The sequence below is a fragment of the Caretta caretta genome, chromosome 2 (assembly GCF_965140235.1).
Source record: "Caretta caretta isolate rCarCar2 chromosome 2, rCarCar1.hap1, whole genome shotgun sequence".
Lineage (NCBI taxonomy): Eukaryota > Metazoa > Chordata > Testudines > Cheloniidae > Caretta > Caretta caretta.
The window spans coordinates 58,861,725-58,881,331 of record NC_134207.1 but is presented as its reverse complement, the minus strand read 5'-3'; the positions used below and the strand labels follow the sequence as shown (position 1 = coordinate 58,881,331).

At 37.9% G+C, this 19,607-nt stretch overlaps 1 protein-coding gene across 6 annotated transcripts in view; it reads right to left on the bottom strand.

Moving 5' to 3' along the window:
• EYA1 (EYA transcriptional coactivator and phosphatase 1) overlaps window positions 1–19,607 on the bottom strand; it is a 227,777-nt gene that overhangs the window by 121,341 nt on the left and 86,829 nt on the right. For 3 of the 6 annotated variants that reach the window (XM_075125123.1, XM_075125135.1, XM_075125124.1), the window contains exon 3: window positions 5,583–5,722. The exons of 2 other annotated variants lie outside the window; for them this stretch is intronic. The gene's annotated coding sequence lies outside the window, so the exon portion shown is untranslated. Of the gene's footprint in view, window positions 1–771; window positions 863–5,582; window positions 5,723–19,607 lie in introns of those variants that run through there. One more of the 6 variants, XM_075125127.1, reaches the window with a different exon arrangement.

Below are 19,607 nucleotides of genomic sequence, written 5' to 3'. Positions count from 1 at the left end.
GTCTGCTCATACTGTACAACCTTTTTCACACTGAAGTCTGCCCAATGCAATGTTAAGCTATATAACACAATGTCTGGAACCTTCTAACAGTGCATAACATGCAGATACATGTGAAATACCTGTATGTCTCAAAACAATCAGAACTGAGTTTACAAGGTGTTTGACTTGTATTTTAAAGTATTAGGACTCAATTATCAGTATTAATGTTTTATCATTTTTTCAAAAATGTGGAATGGCCATTTCCAATTAAATGAAACGTACACCTATATAGTTAAACAGTTAGATGTCACATCAATTAAACACTGAAATATATAAAATTTAGATCTCACTAATCTTGTATTTCAATAATTTAATGTAAAATGTATTTTAATATAAACTCATTTCAGATGTCTTAAGTTAATATTATTGCATTTTTGTTTATTCACCATTGAAAGCAGCCTATTAAAAATAAAAAATATATAAATTAAGTTTAAAGCATTGAATATATAATATGTAGTAACTAAATTTTGACAAGTTTTTTTTTGGATGATTCTGTTCTTCTATAAAATATTTTTCAGTTAGCTTAACTCTTATATTTTCCATACTTTTAGAGCAAAAATAATCAAAGTATGATGAAAAAAACAGTCTGATTATTTGCAATAGAAATACTTGAGACTATGCCCAATTCTAATGTATTAAATAAAATTTAGCCTTATCCAGAATAAACAGATTTAAAATGTTTTTCATTGACAAAATTTGTTGTTATATACTATACTGGTAACATAGCCTTACCTTAATTTAACTAATGAAAGCAATACTTCCAGATGAAAAAAATCTTCTGGCTATCATATCCAAGTAAGTGACATTTTCTGGAGAAAGCACCTCAGGAAAGCAAACCGTTTTGCCAAAGCTACAAGACGACCTCAAGCTGCAAACACACCTAGGGTTGCATTTTGTTTAGTGCAGAAAAGCAATCTCGGGATAGTCATATACCATATATGGGAGCTCAGGTCAAAATAAGCAGATTTCTATTGGGCCTGTCCATGTAGCCAGCATAAACTTTGAATTAGTTTACTTCTTTATACTCACATAATGTTTCGCATGCTAAAAATAGTGCTTATAATGTTTTATATTAAGCTGTAAAAGAAATACAAATACATTATCATAGAAATATCCAGTTTTGTCCGGTAAAATTAAATAAGAGAATGAAATACAAATAAACAGTAATTGTTCTGTGGAATCTCAGCCTATTTCAAAAAGTGTTTAGTTTGAAGTCCTTACTAGTGTGGCATATATAAGTGTTAATTACATCGTAAAAAAAAAAAAAAAAAAAAAACTCTAGCCAATCCTAACACTTTACAAAAAAAAAACATGCTCAACTTTACTCCTTTCAGGAGTTCCATCTACTTACATGAGCAAAATTATATACATGCTTTTGCAGAATGAAGGCCCGAGTTATTTTGGAGAAATTTCAAAACTGAAACATGTTGTTATGTATTATCTAACATTTAAAAACATTACTCAATATCCCTTTTTAATAAACAAACCAACCAACCAACCAAAATCCAGAACTTGCTATGTAAAGACAAAAATAGTTTAAACATATAAGTAACACTCAAGACTCCTAGTAATGTAGATTATTGCCATATAAACACATTTCATTTTACTTTTTCAAATCAAATACACAGTTATATGAAATAAATGTTGCCATTTTGAAACTTTTGCTTACTGAAACAGATATATCCTCTATGGTTTAATTTTGTATTTGTATGACTAAGGGATCAGTCCTTAATGGAAGTGCCTTAATAAGAATTTCAGGAGTGTGTCCTATATCTGTATTCAAAAAACCCAGACACACACAGACTAATACAGTGGTGGCAGACATGGGGTGAGCTACAGTCAGGTATAAGATGGTCAGAAAAAGGGCCCTTAGCACTGCAGGAAAAAAAATCTATTCTGAATATTTTAACATGTTCCGTAGCATTCATGTTGGCAGTAGAAGATAATATGGTAATTGGACCTATTTAAACACAACAGTTTCATATACAATAAAGCAACAAAGAGGAGGCTGGTAGATAAAATAGGGTTCTTTTTGTTTATATAATTATTAAACTGTGATTTAAAGTTCTTTATGCTGAAGTCTAGTCTTCAGAGATCAGATAGTCAATATAATTATTTCATGTTATGATCTAAACTATGAACTTATTATACAGTTGAGACTATGGGCCAGATCCTCAGATGGTTTAAATCAGCTTAGCTTCATTGACATCAGTAAGAATATGCTGATTTATACTAGCTGATGAGCTCATCCTATATAGCTATAAAAGGCCAGATTATGCATTTCACATACACAAAGCAGGATTCTGCTTTACCTTACAGCCTCCTCTTAGCTGTGTTCCTTGATTCACCACCTTGGTTTGAACACTCATGTCACCGAATTCCCAATCAGCACAGGTTATGCTATTTACCACTTGCACTCCACCAGCAAATTATATAATTGTTTACATTATTGCTGAATTTGGAACAGACTTTCATTACCGTTGCATATGTTTACACCAGGTCTGAATTTGTCTTTATTCTGTATTCCTTGTATACCCAATCGCCATCCAAGGATTTATAAGAAATGAAAACCGGACTCTTTATAATATACCATATTAAGTGTAAGATAAGCTCATAGAAAGTAGTTCCATCACCCTCACTTGCATTAAATAATTCCTTGCTCCACAAGTCCTCCCATTGGTTTTAACACAAGTAAAACTGGGCTGACTTGGAACAGTAATTTGGGGGCATTTACATATATTGCTGTGACAGGCATATTACAAACATTGACTAGATAAAGATAGAAGATCATGATGCAGAACAGTGGTATTAAGTATTTCAATATTTGTCTCCACATAAAAAGTACTACATAAACATTAAACAGATGCACAAGATGACTACCTGTATATTTTTTAGTTTGAAAACAAAAATAAAATACATTCTAAGATTATTTTATTACTGAATTAAGTTCATTTTTGGACTCCCTACAACAACATTAATATAACATTTGAATCCCCTCAAATAGACAATATCTTTCCTATGTCTCCAAACAAGTTTTATTTTACACATAACAGCTGTTGCCTAGATACATGCCTAGGTGTAGTAGAAGTTTGCAATGTTTGATGGGAGCTCTTAGTGTTTCATGCTACTGAGTTGATCAAAAATAGAAAGTCTTTGGTGATTACAAGCAGAGAAAAACAGTGGCAGAAGTCATCCATTCAAACAATTACTTCTGAAAAATATCACTAAGATTAGGAAGGACAGGGCTTGATTAATAAATTATTAATATTGAATTATGTTCTTTCAAGAGCTACCTAATATGTGTAATGATGAATTAAGGTATAATGCATAATCATTAAACATGCAAACTGCTGACTGTAGTTATTAGTCAAAAGATATACCAATGGCTACATTAAATTAAATACCACTTTTTAAACTAGTCCATTAATTTCTGTGACTCTGAGATACTTATAGATTGTAAAATGACTATAAAGTCATGTAATCCACAGACTTTCTGCAGAAGGAATGCATACTTTCTGTATTCCAAATCTAATTTGATAGCAGTTATCTTGAGGGTTCACTATTTTTCATCTAAAAATACATGAACAAAAAAATTGTGTGATGTGCACTTTCTTTTTTACCCTCATAATGGTAGATTATGTCTATCATTTGCTCTTCTAGGCATGCACTGAGTATATATGTTTGAAGGTTTCACTAAACAAGAGGTACAGTAAGAAGACAGACAGAAGTGTGTATATATCTATACCTAGATATAGATATAGTATAATATAGATATATATGGTATTTCAGTAGAAAATCAAAAAAAGTTTGTTTGGGGTTTGTCTTGTTTGTTTAAACGTGACAGTACATTTTAAATATCTGTAATACTATATATAGAGATTTCCTGTAGTTTTTCTTACTCCACATTTCCCCAAATCTATCACTCTCCTCTCTCAGCAGTCTCTGCACTGAAAACACATTTTTGGCTTTCATATTAAACCACTAATAGTTGCGATCCATCGAATGTTCTGAAGTGGATACTCTAGTCAGCAATGACACCACTTCCCTGACAGTTGAGCAGGCTATTGCCATGACATGCTACTGGCCCAAGCTGCGGGATCAAGACCTTACTCCTAATTCAGAGATTCCCAGCAGGATGCTATAACAACTCCACTAAGGACAATATCCTTTATTTTAAGAATATTACATCTAGCTAATTGAATTTCTGAACATTATTTAAATGGTAAGCAGGTCCTTCAAAGTTCAATACCTTTTAAGGTGGGATTTTCAGAAGTGCCTAAGTGACTTGGGAGCAGAAATCCAATTGAAATTCTATGGGATATGTGCTCCTAAGCCACTTAGGTACTTTTGAGAACCTTTCCCTTTAATATTAAAGCCTCAATCTGGCAAACACTTAAGCATGTGAGTAACTTTATTCACATGGGCAGTCACAACGAAATCTATGGGACTGCTCCTGGATAAAGCTATGCAGTGTTTGTAGAATGGGGGCCTAAATGGAAAGAGCAAACTGGGAACTGCTAACACTATTTTTAATGATTTACATAACTGTCTTTATGCTATCTCAGCATCAAAAAACAGAATATTTTCAAAAACAGTAATATAATCACCAGTCATTATAAAGAGTTATAGATAATTTGTTATAACAAGCAAGTCATCAAATACACTAATGATGAACTGTGTAGATTTATATAAGTTATAATCAACAGTTCCTAACAATGTTTAGTTATATAAGAATGAAACATAACTTAGAGACTGCGTTTTAACTTATAGAGTAATCAGCTGTTATCTAATATTATGATTAATTGGCCACTGTAAACAATATAAAGATATGATTTTGCAAATTTCCAGCTTTTAGGTAGTTAATTCTCCAAGAACTACTCCTCATCTTTGACTTATCGATACCTCATATAAGATGGAAGTAGCAATATCATTACCAGTTTGCTCAGTGCAATAACTTTGCCAGCTACATAAATTCAGTACACTGTAAAACATACACCATCTCAGCAACACTGGATTGTCTTTTATCTAACCATTTTTCCGGTAACGTGCACAAAACCAGTTTTGTGAGCACCTCCCATAAGGCGTAACAGGAGCTGGAAAAGCACTGTTTGTTTTTCAGTTCTGAATTACAAACCAACTCATAATTTTTAAATTCTGCAAGAACAATATGCATGTCAACTAACCACAGAAATTATGAGTTTATTTGATGTGAATCCCATTTTGTTATTATTTCCTAACTTTGTGCCATATATTCTTTTCCTTCTAGCAGTGGTAAAGTCACTGTTCAACAGTAGATGGAGTAGTGGGTAATTACTGTATCTTGGTTATTTGTAAGCATCTGCATAATTTTTTGACCAATGACACACAAGACTAAAACTAATAAAAGGTGAGTTTGCTGCTGAATTTTAAAAAATTAAGCATCTAAGAGGAATAGTGAGAATTAAATGCCCAAGCTCAAATATGACAAAATAGTTACGAAAAGACTTACAATTATTCATAAAACACACACTGTAAGTTTGTTCATAACTTTCTAAATCACAAACCTTGGGTTAGTTGAATATAACAAATATATATGTCCTCAACCTTCAAATACTCAATCATCCACAAGTATTTTTCTTTTGACGTACAGGAATGGTGAAGTGTCTTCTAAAAGTGAAGTTCATAAATATTCAATGCTTTGGGCCTTGTAATGAAAAGGAAAAAGTGCAAGTCTAAATTAAAATAATCATTACATGGACAACTATTTTCACACTTTCATCAATTGTTTCCCCATTGAATTGTTTAATTGCAATCAACCCTAGTGATTTGCTTTGATCTTTACTAGTAATTACATCACGCACATTCATTTGTTTGCCAAGGGTCCAATCTTTCTCCCATTGGGTCTCAGTTGTAATTATATTCACAGAAATCCCAATTGCTGCATACTAGATTTTGGAACTTTGTATAATCACTTAGCATCGGGCTGCTATATTTGTTGTTACAAAGCAACTGCGGAGGAAAACCTTTCATATGGCTTCAAAGTCCCCTCCCCCACCTCCTCCTGCTTCCTTCCAGCAGCACTAACTCTTTTTTTGCTGCAATCTCACAAATCGGAAAAAGAGTAACCTCTAAAGCTGTTTTAGACTGAAGGTCAGAATTCAAAGGATTGTAACTTAATCCATACAGCACTGTAATCACATTGCTATTGGAAACACACCCAGAAGCACCAGTATTCTAGATGTTTTTATTAAGCAATGTCAATAGGTATACAATCTGGATTTTTTTTTTCCGTACTATAGTTTATCTAGACTCATACTTGCAGGAGATCAAGTTGCTTTCTGCCACTGAACTTTACTTTAGTGTTATGTGAGGTAAGGAAACTGGACTCTGTGTTACATGCTAATGAAAACAACAGCTTCAGTTTGTTTATCTTAATACTTACAAGAGGCACCTCTTGCAGCCTAAATTTAAACAAAGCTTAAACTCTTTTTAGTCATTGCATACTTTCAGGGTGCTAATAATTTAAAAAAAAAAATTAAGCACATTATTTTTGATTTGTTTCAATCTACACTTCCTGCCTGAAAACAGAGCTCCTTTAAGAGATGTCTAACTCCTGAGCCATTGTGATCAGTTCAGTTATAGATCAAGAAAATCTATATTGTCATTCCATGAACACAAAAGATGCCAGGACTCTTTTAGAGTTAGGAGCAGCAGAGCAAATATCATAGGGGGCACTCTGTAGTTGCTCTCTCATCCCAAGTTCCCACTGACTTCCAGGGGAGACAGGCCCGAAGACTTCAGGATGGACCCATAAGAATATAGGGCTAAATTCTCAAAGGCCAAGGTTCAGCTTCCTTTTTTGCAGGCATTCCCCCGAGTACTTGCCCTTCCAACTATTTAATTTGTTCCCATAATCAAGTAGTCAGAGGTCCAAATACTCAGATTTACTTCTGAAATTCACTCACAGAAGTTAGGCCTCCCTTTTGAAAATTTGTCTTAAGTTCGTCTTGTAAATATCTGGATATAAAAATTCTTATGTTAGCAGAATGCATCACACAGGCCAACACTGTTGCTAAATTATTCGTTCAGAGTTTCATGGGCAGAAAAGAAAAAAAGGAAATGGATGACTTGATCCTCAACTGATGTAAACTGTTATAGCTCCACTAAAGTCAATAGAACTATGCCAATTTACATCTGCTGAGGATCTGTCTTTGGGTGTATAAAATTGACCATAAACAACCCATTGTTTACAGAATAGTTAATAATGGAAAAATTGTTACAGGTAGTCAATATGGTCAGGGGAAACAAGAAACGTGACTATAAACACAGTGGGTCAATACATACAAAGAATTTGAAGCCTAGATATCCAAATCAGCTTGGCTGAGAAAAGAGAGTTAAATTCCATTGCTAAATTTTAACTATTATACAGTATTTTGATTTGCAAATGCTAGATTTTGATAGCTATATTTGTATATAGGGTGCATTTGTGATAAGAATTTTTATACAACATTTATAGGCAGGCTTTGTGGACCCATATTATTGTCCTTTTAGTCATAATTATTTTAAGATACTTGCGTCTATTTTTTTTTTTAAAATGTGGTCGATACAGAAACTCTCGGTCTAATGTTTTTCATTCAGTGAGGATTGTTATGTTCACATTTTCCAATATTCTTTAGAAGTGGCAAAACCGGAGTTAGATATATTGTGTACAATTCAGTAGAAGGTGGCTTAAAGCATATTTGACACTCTGGTTTATTTTCTCTTCAATAGTTTTTGGACTAATAAGAAGGGTAAGCAAAAAATAATGAATAAAAAAGGTATATTTTTACATATCCAACCAAAACTCTAACTGTACTGATACAGACTGACTGCAAATCAAGTAATTATCTCTTGTCACTGGAAAAACAAATAAAAGAGATGTCAGCCTGTTTGAGGGAGAGGATACTCATGATACAGCGATCATGATGCCCTTGCTGGCTGATCCATAGAGCTCCAATTAGTTGTGGCCTTATGGGAGAGCTGTTCACTTTTTCTTCCTTTCCCAGCCAGCCAGAGATGAACGGTTTCTCTTGCTGGGTCGGGAAAGGTAAAACAAATAAAAAAAACCCAGAATGGAGACATCTGATGAGGATTCTTAGGCATAACAAATTATTTTGAAGTCAACAGGAGGTTCAAGAACTATTTAGCACATGCAAATAATACCTTAGTTCAGAAGAAAAGGGGAAAATCAGAACAAACATGGACCATCTTTTTATTATGTGTGTCTGAAGCCTAACAGAGAGGGGCCTGTGCTCTCTAGGTGCTATCACAGTACCCTGAGTAACAGTAATAGGATCCCTTCTACCCCACCCATGATGTACATCTGCAGGTATTTTTCTTACTTAAAACTTTTCACATAGATTTAATTAAGAGAACACTATAAATGTCTTCACATTCAAAATCCCACAAACAGATCAAATAATTAATACAGCTCTTAGACCCTGTATTGAAAGAAGACCAATTTGCATTGGACCCTCCTTTTGTGGAATCAGTTTTTTCCAGAAAGTTGCTGTACTTAACAATACTGTATGCAAAATAGTATTCCATGTATACCAGGACCTTTATAAAAAATGTGCCACCAAAACTGATGACTTATGGAGTTTTTGTTTATTTATTTATGTCTTCATAAGTAAATAAAGTACTTACACTGTAGTACATTTTAATCTGTTATAAAATAATTCTGGGTTGATCAAAGATTTCTGAATATAATCTGACACACAGAAGTCTGCAAATGGTAAAATCGTTCTTTCACCTTTAGCCGCTGAAACATGTACGCACTGCACAGTACATTTCAGTTGTGCATATATTATAGGTATATCAGACACTCCTGTAGGCAATGCTGTGAATATTTACAGCAGTTCAGAAGCTGCAAGAGGTAGGCCCCAAACCTGCGACCTGACCCACATGGGCAGACCCTCGCAGAGCCCCATTGACTTCAATGGGAGTGTGTGCAGGCATAACAGTCCACCCGCATGGATCAGATTGCAGGATCTCTGCATGACATTTGGACTTGCTGCTGCCTGCCAATACCCTGGTTTCCTCAAATCTGAACTGGTGTCACAGACCATAAAATTACCTGAAAAGCACAACAGCAAATTAAAAAAATAGCCAAAGGTTACTACACAGTAAAAACATGTCCCATTAATTCACTAAGAAAAAATGACTTGCTGTTTCAGAGTATGTCTATACTGCAGTCAGGAGTGAGCGGCCTAGTTGGGGCAGATAGATTCCTGCTAGTGCACCAAAAATAGCACTATGGATATTGCAGCTTGGACTCTCAAGCCCACCCTACACCTCCTAGGCTTAAGAGCCTGAGCCACAACATCCACAATGCCATTTTTAGCATGCTAATTCAAGCCCTGCTAGTTTGTGTCTGGCTACTTGGATTGGGGGGTCGCACCCAGCTACAACGTAGACGTACCCTTACAGGCCCTGATCCAGAGTTTTGTATTGGTTCAGAAATCCACTGGGAGAAAAGAATCATATTGATTTCAGAGAGTACTTCCAAAGTCTTGATTTGCTAAATCTTTAACCTTAACATCTTATTGAATCATTTAAAGATATGGGCAAAAATTTCAAGCTCTGGCCCTGATCTTGCAAAACTTAAGCATGTGCATAACTTTACTTATGTCAGTTAATTAAGCCTGTAATACCAATAAGTCTTCCCTCAAAATAATTGAAAACTCAAATGGCACATAAACAGAGCATCATTTTAACAGTAAATAAACAGGAAAATACATGTGGTGAGATCACTGGGGACTTATATAAAATAATAAATAATAATAATGTATTTGACAACATTCAGACCTTATAAATGCCTATATCTGTATAATATAACCATATAAGTATGGCTCAGTTGAGGAGATGCTTAATTTGTTAAGTATGCTCTTTGCATAGTAGGTATGATACCGAGGATGTGCCCCCTAATGTAGGACTTAATAGCCATAAGCCACCTTTTATTATTGAAACCCAAGGTGACCATAGTTGGGGGTGGAGAACAGGCAGAACCTGTTTTTCCACTAACATAGGACCTGATCCAAGGCAGAGAAAACTCCATGAAAGGAATCCCATTCACTTCAACAGGCTTTGGATCAGGTCCATAGCAAGGAAATAAGTCCCAATTAATAATGTATTATGTGGGTCTTTATTCTCCTCTGTAAAATGTGCAACTGGATTCAAGCTATTTTAAAGCTAGTTTCAAAGACTAATTTAAACATGAATAAGTCTGGAATATCTCTCTTTTTTTTTTTTTAAACCGTTTGACCGAAAAAAAAACAAAAAAAAAACCAAACAAACAACACCACCACATTTGGTCTTCTAAATGTGTAGTTTGAAGTCCTTACATTAACACTGGTCTCTAAATACTGAGTTGAGGCCACAGTAATACACATTACTTATGAAGTGTATTCTATTATCCATCTTATATTATCGACTGTTAGCTGACAGTCATAATCAGAAACAAAATTTTATAACAAACTACTAATAACTTGATTAATGGTGTTAGGTAATTACAAACTAGTTTTTCAGGTAACAAAACATGTAAAATGAAAGCAATAGATTTTCTCATAGTCACTGGACAAAACAAACATCCCAAAACGCTTCAGCATGGAGTGGCCTCAGTCTTAGATCCGTCTAATTTGCTTCAAAACCATAGCTATTTAGTGTGTGCTGAAGGCTGGTGAGAAAACACTGGGTTCAGCCCAACCAACTGGGGTATTTGGGGCAAACCTGAAAACAACAGGTATTACACGGGCTCAGTGCAATAAAACGGTACTTTGTATAAGCCATAGATGATAATCCATCTTAATGATTTTAAAGCCTGAGGCATCTTAACATTTGTTTTACACAAAAACAAATCATGTCATGAATCTGCATATTCATTGCCACACATTTTTGCTAATTATGTTTAAGATGGGGAGAAATAGAGGGTGAAATCCTGGTCCCATTGAACTCAAAGGGAGTTTTGCCATTGGCTTCAGTGGAACCACGATTTCACGCAGAGTGTATATGTCAAGGATACTGTCTGATCTTCCTTAATTTGTAGTTGGGGAATGCTTATCTTTCCACTTCAGCAGATTTTCCCACAATTTCATGTTCAGAAATTAGCATATTTGGGTGCTTAGCGTATTTTTCAGCCACAATCTGTGAAGCATTCACACTTGCAGACACACCTGCAGCAACACAACATGATCTCCTTTCAATTAGATACAACTTTTAGATTTCTTTCTTTTGGCCTGATTCTACCATTCCATTCACAGTGAGTGTATGATTTAAAATGAACTACTTGTGCAGTAAAGTACTTCTTAATACTAGTAATAGTGGAATAATCGGTCCCTTTGTCTGTGGTCTAAGCATTTAGAATATTTGTATCTATTCTCTATGAAACCTGGAAGTGCACTTTTTTTTTTTAAACAGAAATTGTAAAAAAAAAAAAAAAAAAAAACCCCTGAAAAAAATCGACCTTTTTTTTTAAAAACTGAACTTCGTGTGCAAAATCATTGACTTCTTTGAAATCTTCCATTTTTTGCAAAAGATTTCACATTTTTATCAAAGTAATCTTTGAAATAGAGTAGAGTATGATTTTGATATACATTTCAATATAAAGTATCGATAAAAAAACATGGAAAAACTTTGTTTAAAATGGAAAATGGGTACATGTCAAAACAGATTTTTTTTTTCAAATTTTCCCCACAAAACTTGTTTTTCCATTTTACAACCAGCTCTACCCTGAAACATATACAATTTTGACTACATACAAACCAAGAGGAAATACAGAAGAATAAACACACATTTATTGGGTGAATTAATTTATTTTCTCTCATCTGCCCGTAATCACAACAATTGGCTTTCTTAGTGCAACTCTGCTAAATGTACCCAAATCATCTTTTCCTGTTATCTACATCATGCAAGAGTGTTTAATGTATTCCATCTTGATCAACCCTCTTATTTGATTTTTCCTCCATTTACATAATTCCTTGTTAGCTCAGGAAATTACTTTTCAGAGAGTGTCTACTGAAAAGTCAATGTGTTGTTCAACACCACTGTGTCTGGGCCCTAATCAAGTTATGGTATCTACTAGAGAACCAATTCCCACACCCCTTGGTGACTGTCCTGTGGAGCTGACTATGAGAAGCTCATTTCCCTCCTGTGAACTTTTCCGATGAAGGTGGGAGGAGGGGATGGAAGAAAGTAAAGGCAGTTCATATTAACGTGTTCTTTTGTTGGCTGTCTCAGTTCTCCTGCTCTGAATCACCAAAGACATTGCAATACCTCAACATCCAGAGCGGAATACGCCTATTAGTACAGATTCAGAATGATTTATTCCTATAATTGTAGTCCCTAGATAAATGCCATCGTAGGTTATAACATCACTGAACTGGCCAACTCTCCACATCAATAAAGAGATATTCCAAATCCAATTGCATGTGAGCTAATGCTGAGCTGCTATATTTACCTAGTACCACTACACGACTAGGACCATTGTTCTGTAAGGCTTGAGTAATGAAAGAGATAAAAGTCTAATTTAAATTTCACTGGAGAGAAAATCTTAGCTGACTCCTGTCATGGTCACCTCACAACTCAGTATGCTTGGTTGGACACAATAAACACTCGCCCAGTGACTGTGCTCCCTGATTGGACAGAAGGGCCAACAGATCACCATTTAAGCCAACAACAGCTGCTCAATGCATTGCACCCCCACGACTGCACCAGACCTGCTTCCTGCACTGACCCTTGCTCCAACCCATACTGTCTCCTGCTCCAGCCCTAGTCCCCACCTTCCTCTGAACTTCAGACTCCTGAGTCTGATCATTGGCTTGTCTCCTGACCACAACTCCAGTTCTGCCTTTGCGTTCTAGTCTGGCTCCTGAGTCTGTCCAGGGCTCGTCTCCTGACTAATGTTCTGGTTCTGCCTTTCGGTTCTGTTCTGCCTCCAACACTGACATTCTCTACCACCACCTCTAGTTCTCCCCTCTAAGGCTGCATTGCCTACACCTTGGTATTTGACAGTGAGGGTTTTTTTTTAAATCACTTTTCTTGCCCCAGGGTTAGGCTGCTATACATTTCTCCTCATCTCTTTTAGGTTCCTCCTAAAATTATTCCAGTATCCTAACCTTAGTGGCAGACAGTTTAGAAGGGGATGCAAGCTGCCTTGGTCATGTAGGGAGGAGACCCAGGAGATCTACTGGCATGCTATTCAGGGATACGGTTTGAGGGGGAGGTTACATGTGAAATCTGCTGGACCTTCCAGTGCGGGAGGTTTGGGGCTATGAACATATGTTAAACACTGAGCTGTTTTATTCTTTTTAGTGTCTTTGAACAGTTGTCTTTTATCATGGAATTCTGATGGTGGTGGTAGAGAGGTTAAGATAAGTTGAAAAGATCCTAACTATGGGAGTGAGGAACTAATTGGTGTTAGACTACAATCCAGGGATACTATTTTGACGGGAGATTATTGGTGCATGTGACCAGGTTTCTCGGTGTAGGAGATGTTTAGACAGCTATTTGTTTAGCACTATATGGGAGCAGCTAGAGGGTGGCTCATTGACTTGAAAGGTTTTAAGGTACTATTGCTTCTAGACAGCCCTTGTATACTCCCTGGAGGTCACTCATCTGCCAGTCAGCTGTAGCACCCTTTGATGACCATCTTAGGATGGCCAAGAGGGTAATACAATGCTCTTGAGATTGGAAATTCTTTCTGGGGGCTTCATTCTCTCAAGTCCTATCATGTTGGGCAGGGAGAAGATGGCAAAAGATGATGATAATTTCCAGATGTATACTATGACTTCATTTTGCATTTTTCCCCTTCTGGTGACTAGACTATCAGACGTCAGTCATCTGCTTTAGGGTTTATGCCATTGAATGCAAAGATGGTGACTAATGAAGTTAACTCCATTCATGATTTGGTTAAGCATTAGCACCCCAACTTTTTAATGTACAACAGTGTTGGAGAACACTATAGATGTGGGCTCTAAGCCCAACTTTGTGCTCCCCAGATCTTTGGGCTATTTGATAAAGGTCCAGTCCCCAGATGGAGCAGCTTCAGAGCAGGTTAAGCCAGCTTTGGGACTGATTTGTATGGCCAGTGCAATGCGAAGCAGTCTTATTATACTTGCAGATCTGACCTTGTATCTACCCTCTTGACTGAGACAGTCATCTGCCATTCTTTACATACCCTTAACTATAACTTCTTCTATTGTTACAAGTGTTGACTGGTTCAGGTGACTCAAAGTATAAATAAGAAAAGTATTTTTCTCTTTTTATATTTTTGAAAAGTGAGTTATTTTACGGGTTTTTGTATTTAAGTATCTCTTTTTCCAGTCAAATTTCCTTTCTGCTTCTGTGTGAATGTGGTAGTTATGTCACTATCTTGGGGTTTTGCTTCACTGTGCATTTTGTCTCTGACTGCATAAATATTGATAGGGAGACACCTACGGAAAATTTTCAAAGTGGTGCATAGAGACTGAGCTAAGCAGTTCCTATTAATGTTAATGAGAGTCACATGGCTATATTCTCACATTCTAATTTGAAAATTTGCCTTCTGCTTTTCACCATTTAAAGTAAGTGTACTATTCTAAGTATGTAGTCTTTGCATCTCCCTGTTCTGCAATCTATAAATATGCAAGAGACATCACACACTCTCTCTACATATAGCTACTTCAGGATACTCTATAGCATTTCATCCACAAAGGGAAGTTTCTCAGCTTAACCACATACAAAACTCATAGTGCTGCTGTTATCCTGGTTCCAAAGCTGCTTCTACCAATTCCTATGTCAACTTACTTATTTATTTACAAATATAAGCTAAAAATAAAAGCCTACCCTGGGAGCCTCTGACATAAATAAAAGTATAGTTACATGAAGATAAAACCAACAGTTTTCCCTAAAATCAGAATAAGAAATAACCAGCTAGGTATTTCAAAGGCAAAAAATACCTCACCACACCCAACTGTATCAGCCTTTCCTTCTCCATAGCTTGGGTAATGAGAAGAGTCTTTCAGGGTGCCCTAAAGATCAGATCAATCTATTTTGGACCTTGGGTGTGGGTGGAGTGAATTCCAAAGTTGAGAGACCTGCCCAGGATTTATGCCCTGCCAAAAACTCCATCTTATATAGCCAGTGAGCTCTAGCTAGAGCTCTGTGGATTGCAAATGTAGCAGTGTAGTATGGGCAGAGAGGTGGTCTTTCAAACTGACAGGATAAAAGCTATTTAGGGCTCTATAAATACAAAAACAAAACCACTACCTTAAATTCCACCCAGCCAATTTGGGGTCATGTGCCCATGATGAGAAGCTAGGCTGCTTAGAATGCAATAGCCTGCCTACTACACCAACTTCATTTTCTTGAATCATTTAAGAGATAACCCCTTATGGAATGCGTTGCAATAGTCTAACCTTGAGGGGACAGAGACATGTATTACAGGGTCAAGGTCTCCATCCAAAAAAAAAAATCACTATCTCTAGGTCCATCAAAGAAGAAAACAGTAGTCCTGGTTTACTGTTGCTATGTTTGTCCAAGAACAGCTGCGGGTGCAAACGTATCCCCAGATATGAACTCTAACAATAAATGGTGAGTATATACCCTTCTTAAAGCCTTGCCACATCTTCCAGATGTTTTCCCCAGCCTACCACACTGGTTTTATCTGGACTGAGCTTCAACCTGCTAGTCCTCATCCAGGCTCTCTCTTTATTAAAACACTAGGTAAAGCATTCAATAATATTGACTAGATAGGATGAGACAGAAATAGAGATGGGGTATCAGCAGTACACTAAAGAGCACATTGGCCCACACTTCCTGACTAAACTTCCAAATTGGCCTCAGATACATATTGAACAAAAAAAAACCCAAACAAACAAAAATATACCCCCAAAGCCCAAGAGTTTTGGAAAGGATGCAAATCCTCATTCACAGCATAATCCAACCTCCAACAGATGTGATTTAGCAAACCATTTTCTATATATGTAGGCTATGCCATAACTGCTTACTGCAGTATTTCTTGCACTTATTTCTAAAGCATCTGGCACTGGCCAGCAATAGGACACTGTTCTAGATGGACCACAGGTCTGATCTGGTAAAGCAATTCCTACTGTTCTAGATGGACCACAGGTCTGATCTGGTAAAGCAATTCCTACAGTTCTATATGTCACAAGGTGACTGGCCCTTGCAGGGGAGATGGGTCCAGATCCACCTGTGACACACTTAGTTCATCTTCACACATGGAAAAAAATGACAGGCAGGTCATGTGACTAAACCATGCACAAGACAGAAGCCCACGGAGAACCAAAAAGAGAAGAGAGACTCCAGGTAGGAAGCCCTGAGAGTTGGTGCTTGGTAGAGATCAGGGAGAGATTGAAGGGAGCCCAGGAGAGCCTGAGGACTGAGAGATGAGCCCGGGGTGGGGGTGGGGGTGCCGAAGAGTGAAATCTGAAGAAAAGACACTCAGGAAGGGTTTGCCCAGCTTCAGGCTAGGGTGGAAGACTCTTGTTTGGACATGGGTACCCTGGAAGGGATGGACTTTAACTTTTATTATTTAACCCAAGGGCAAAGTTACTGCAGCAAATCACCACAGCATCCAAAGCAGGCTGGAAGTTCAGGAGTGCCAATCTGAGAGAGAGAGCAACTGTGGAAGCAGCTAGCCCAAAGCCAGACTAGAGGGACAGCACTGCTATACTACATAAGAGGGAGGTGGACATGAAACCCTTCTGAATCCCACATGAGAGCGCACTTGGAGCAAAACAATGAGTAACCAAAACAGCCCTCTGGGATCTCTCAGAGATATGAACAAACCCACCTAAGGGCAGCAGCATTGACTTCTACTATGATTTGCTGGCAAGTCAAACAAACACTCACGTGATCAAAGGCATCAAAGGCAACTGATAGATCTAACAATATCATCATGAACATCTGATATTCATTCATGATGATATCATCTATAATTGCCACTAAGGCAGACTCCATCCCATAACCAGATATGTAACCAGATTGACAAGAATCAAGATCTAACACAGACAATACTCAACGTTGTCTCACTTTTGCATTTTCAGGAGGGCCTGCAAAACATCTGGTTTGTTTGAAAAAGGATTCCTGTCCATGACTTCTCACTATTGTTAGCCTGATGATTTTGGAGAGGTTTAATTAAATGATTCCAAACTTAACAGGCCTTTCTTAACTGTGCCTTTCTCCTTATCCACTCTCATTAGGCGCACAGGCTCTGGAGGGGTCTGCCTGCAATCTGTAAGTTTTAGGATTTAGATCACTTTACATAGTTGTCAAAACTCCTCATTGAGGTAGGTAAGCATTATCACCCCCATTTTACAGATGTAGAAACAAAGGCACAAATAGGTTGAGACCAACATTTTAAAACATGGGTGTATAAATTAAGCATCTACAGGTGCCTGATGAAAATTTTCATCTCTGTGTCTTAACAAGAGCCACAAAGGGAGTTATTGTCAGAGCTGGGAATAGTTCCTTGCTCAGTGACCTTGACTATTGTGCTCAGGGCTGCACAAAGGCAGGGGCAAAAGGGGCAGTTTGCCCTACATTCCCTGTTTGACAGGACCCCCAAAACTAGAGGAGTGGTTGGGCCAAATTTGAGTGGGAGGCATTACAACCTGGACAGACTCCCCTGCCCAACTGGGCTCAGAAACCACTGTTGCTGCCATTCGCATCATTGCCCAGGCCTGAGGTTACTTGCCATGCTGAGAGCCTGGATTACAGATACCTCTCCCACCGGCAGCGAGACTGGACTTCAGGGCGAGATGGTAGCACCCTCCTCCCCCCCACAGACAGACAAGGCAGAATCTCTTTACGCCTGTGGGGAGAACAACAAACTTACAGGTCTGGGACTGCAGGAGGCCTCAGTTTCAGATGTTGCCCTGGGCCTCCCAAGACCTTGGTGTAGTCCTGATTCTGCTTTTCATGTTATTAAGCTTCCCATTGTTTGGCTAGAGATCACACTGGATGCCCAGCAGGGGTTCTGATTCAGCCCCAGGCACCCCAGTGAGTTAACAGCAGTTTGGGCAGCACTGTCACCTGGAACTATCAACTTGATTCTGGGATCTTCCTAAAAATAGCAAGAGACCTATGGTTAGGATTCCCTTGAATCCCAAAACCCAGTCCTTGGTGGCTGTGAGGGAATGGTGAGTAACCTGTGAGCCTCAGAAAATCCTCGCTATTGGTTTATATTTTCAAGGCTACTTCACAAGGAAAAAGCCAAGAAACTTACTTTTAATAAAATGAAAGCTGAGATTCTTTTATATTACTTGGACCACCAAAATACTGGGGATCCCATGGCCGCTGGTTTTATGGGACCACAAAGGTAAGCTCTGCCTATAACTGTCCAGTTAGAACATGATCCTTAATTAGTATTTGTAGCGATACATGCTAAACAGCAATGGGCATAAAACTGAGCCCACTGAGAATCTCTCGTCATGTTAGCCGGGGGAGTTTAATTTGACTAACAGGGGAATGGCCAACCTATAGGGTCCTGGTTGGAGGATGGGTGTGCACTCATCTTTGTCCCCTCTCCACTCCCCGAACTCATGCAGAGTTCATGTGCATGGTGGAGAGAGTGGAGCACAGCTCCACATCCCCAAGCTGCCCATTGGCCAATTCAGGAGTGGGAGAAAGCAGACTGGTTCCAGCAAACCTCGCCTCCCTGTGTGTTTAAGCATTTTGGTGCTGAAAGTTGCCTGTCTACCCACCCTACCCACAGGCAGTGTAGCTGTCATAGCTGAGTTTCCAGGTTTGCTGTGCCTCTAATCTTTTAGGGATCAGGAAAGAATTTTCCCCTTGGGGCAAGACTGACAAGGTATCCAGTGGGTTTTTTTCCACCTTATTCATAACATCCTGGAACATACTGGTACAGAATAAGGATAAAACAGAGTACATTAAAAAAAATAAAGAAGAGGAGGTAATAAATGAAAACAACTTGCAGCGAGTGCTCAGTGAGGATCAGAGGCTTCAAGGGGTCAGCACCTGGTGTAAACCTGAGCACAGGCCCCAGGAGAGACTGGTGGACCCATTTAGCCTGTGGAATAAGAGGAGGTCTTAAATCCTCCCAGACTGAGCGCCTCACCTGAATGTTTGTTTCCCCTCCTGGAGACAGAGTGGTGGATTTAATCACTGGGCTGAACTATGAATTGAGCACTGGGGGTTTGATTACAAGAGCCAGTTCTCAACCCTTGGTTAGCTGTGTTACCTTTTCCAGGGGAAGGTGGTGATACTCAGCAATGGGCTACCAGTGATTTAGCTAAGGGAGAAAGTCTTCATTCCTTGGCTTTGAGACCATTCATACTTCTATTGGACTCAATTAATGCCTAGTAGTTAAGGCAGGGATCAGCCTCTCCACAACATTTGAATATTTAAGTTAATAAAGTTATATCCATTCATGTGTCTATGTTGTTATTCTCCTGTGTATTTTGATCAATGAGCCAAGCATGCCTGACTAATCTAATTGCCTTCTCTGATGAGATAACTGGCTCTGTGGATGAAGGGTAAGCAGTGGACGTGTTGTTCCTTGACTTTAGCAAAGCTTTTGACACTGTCTCCCA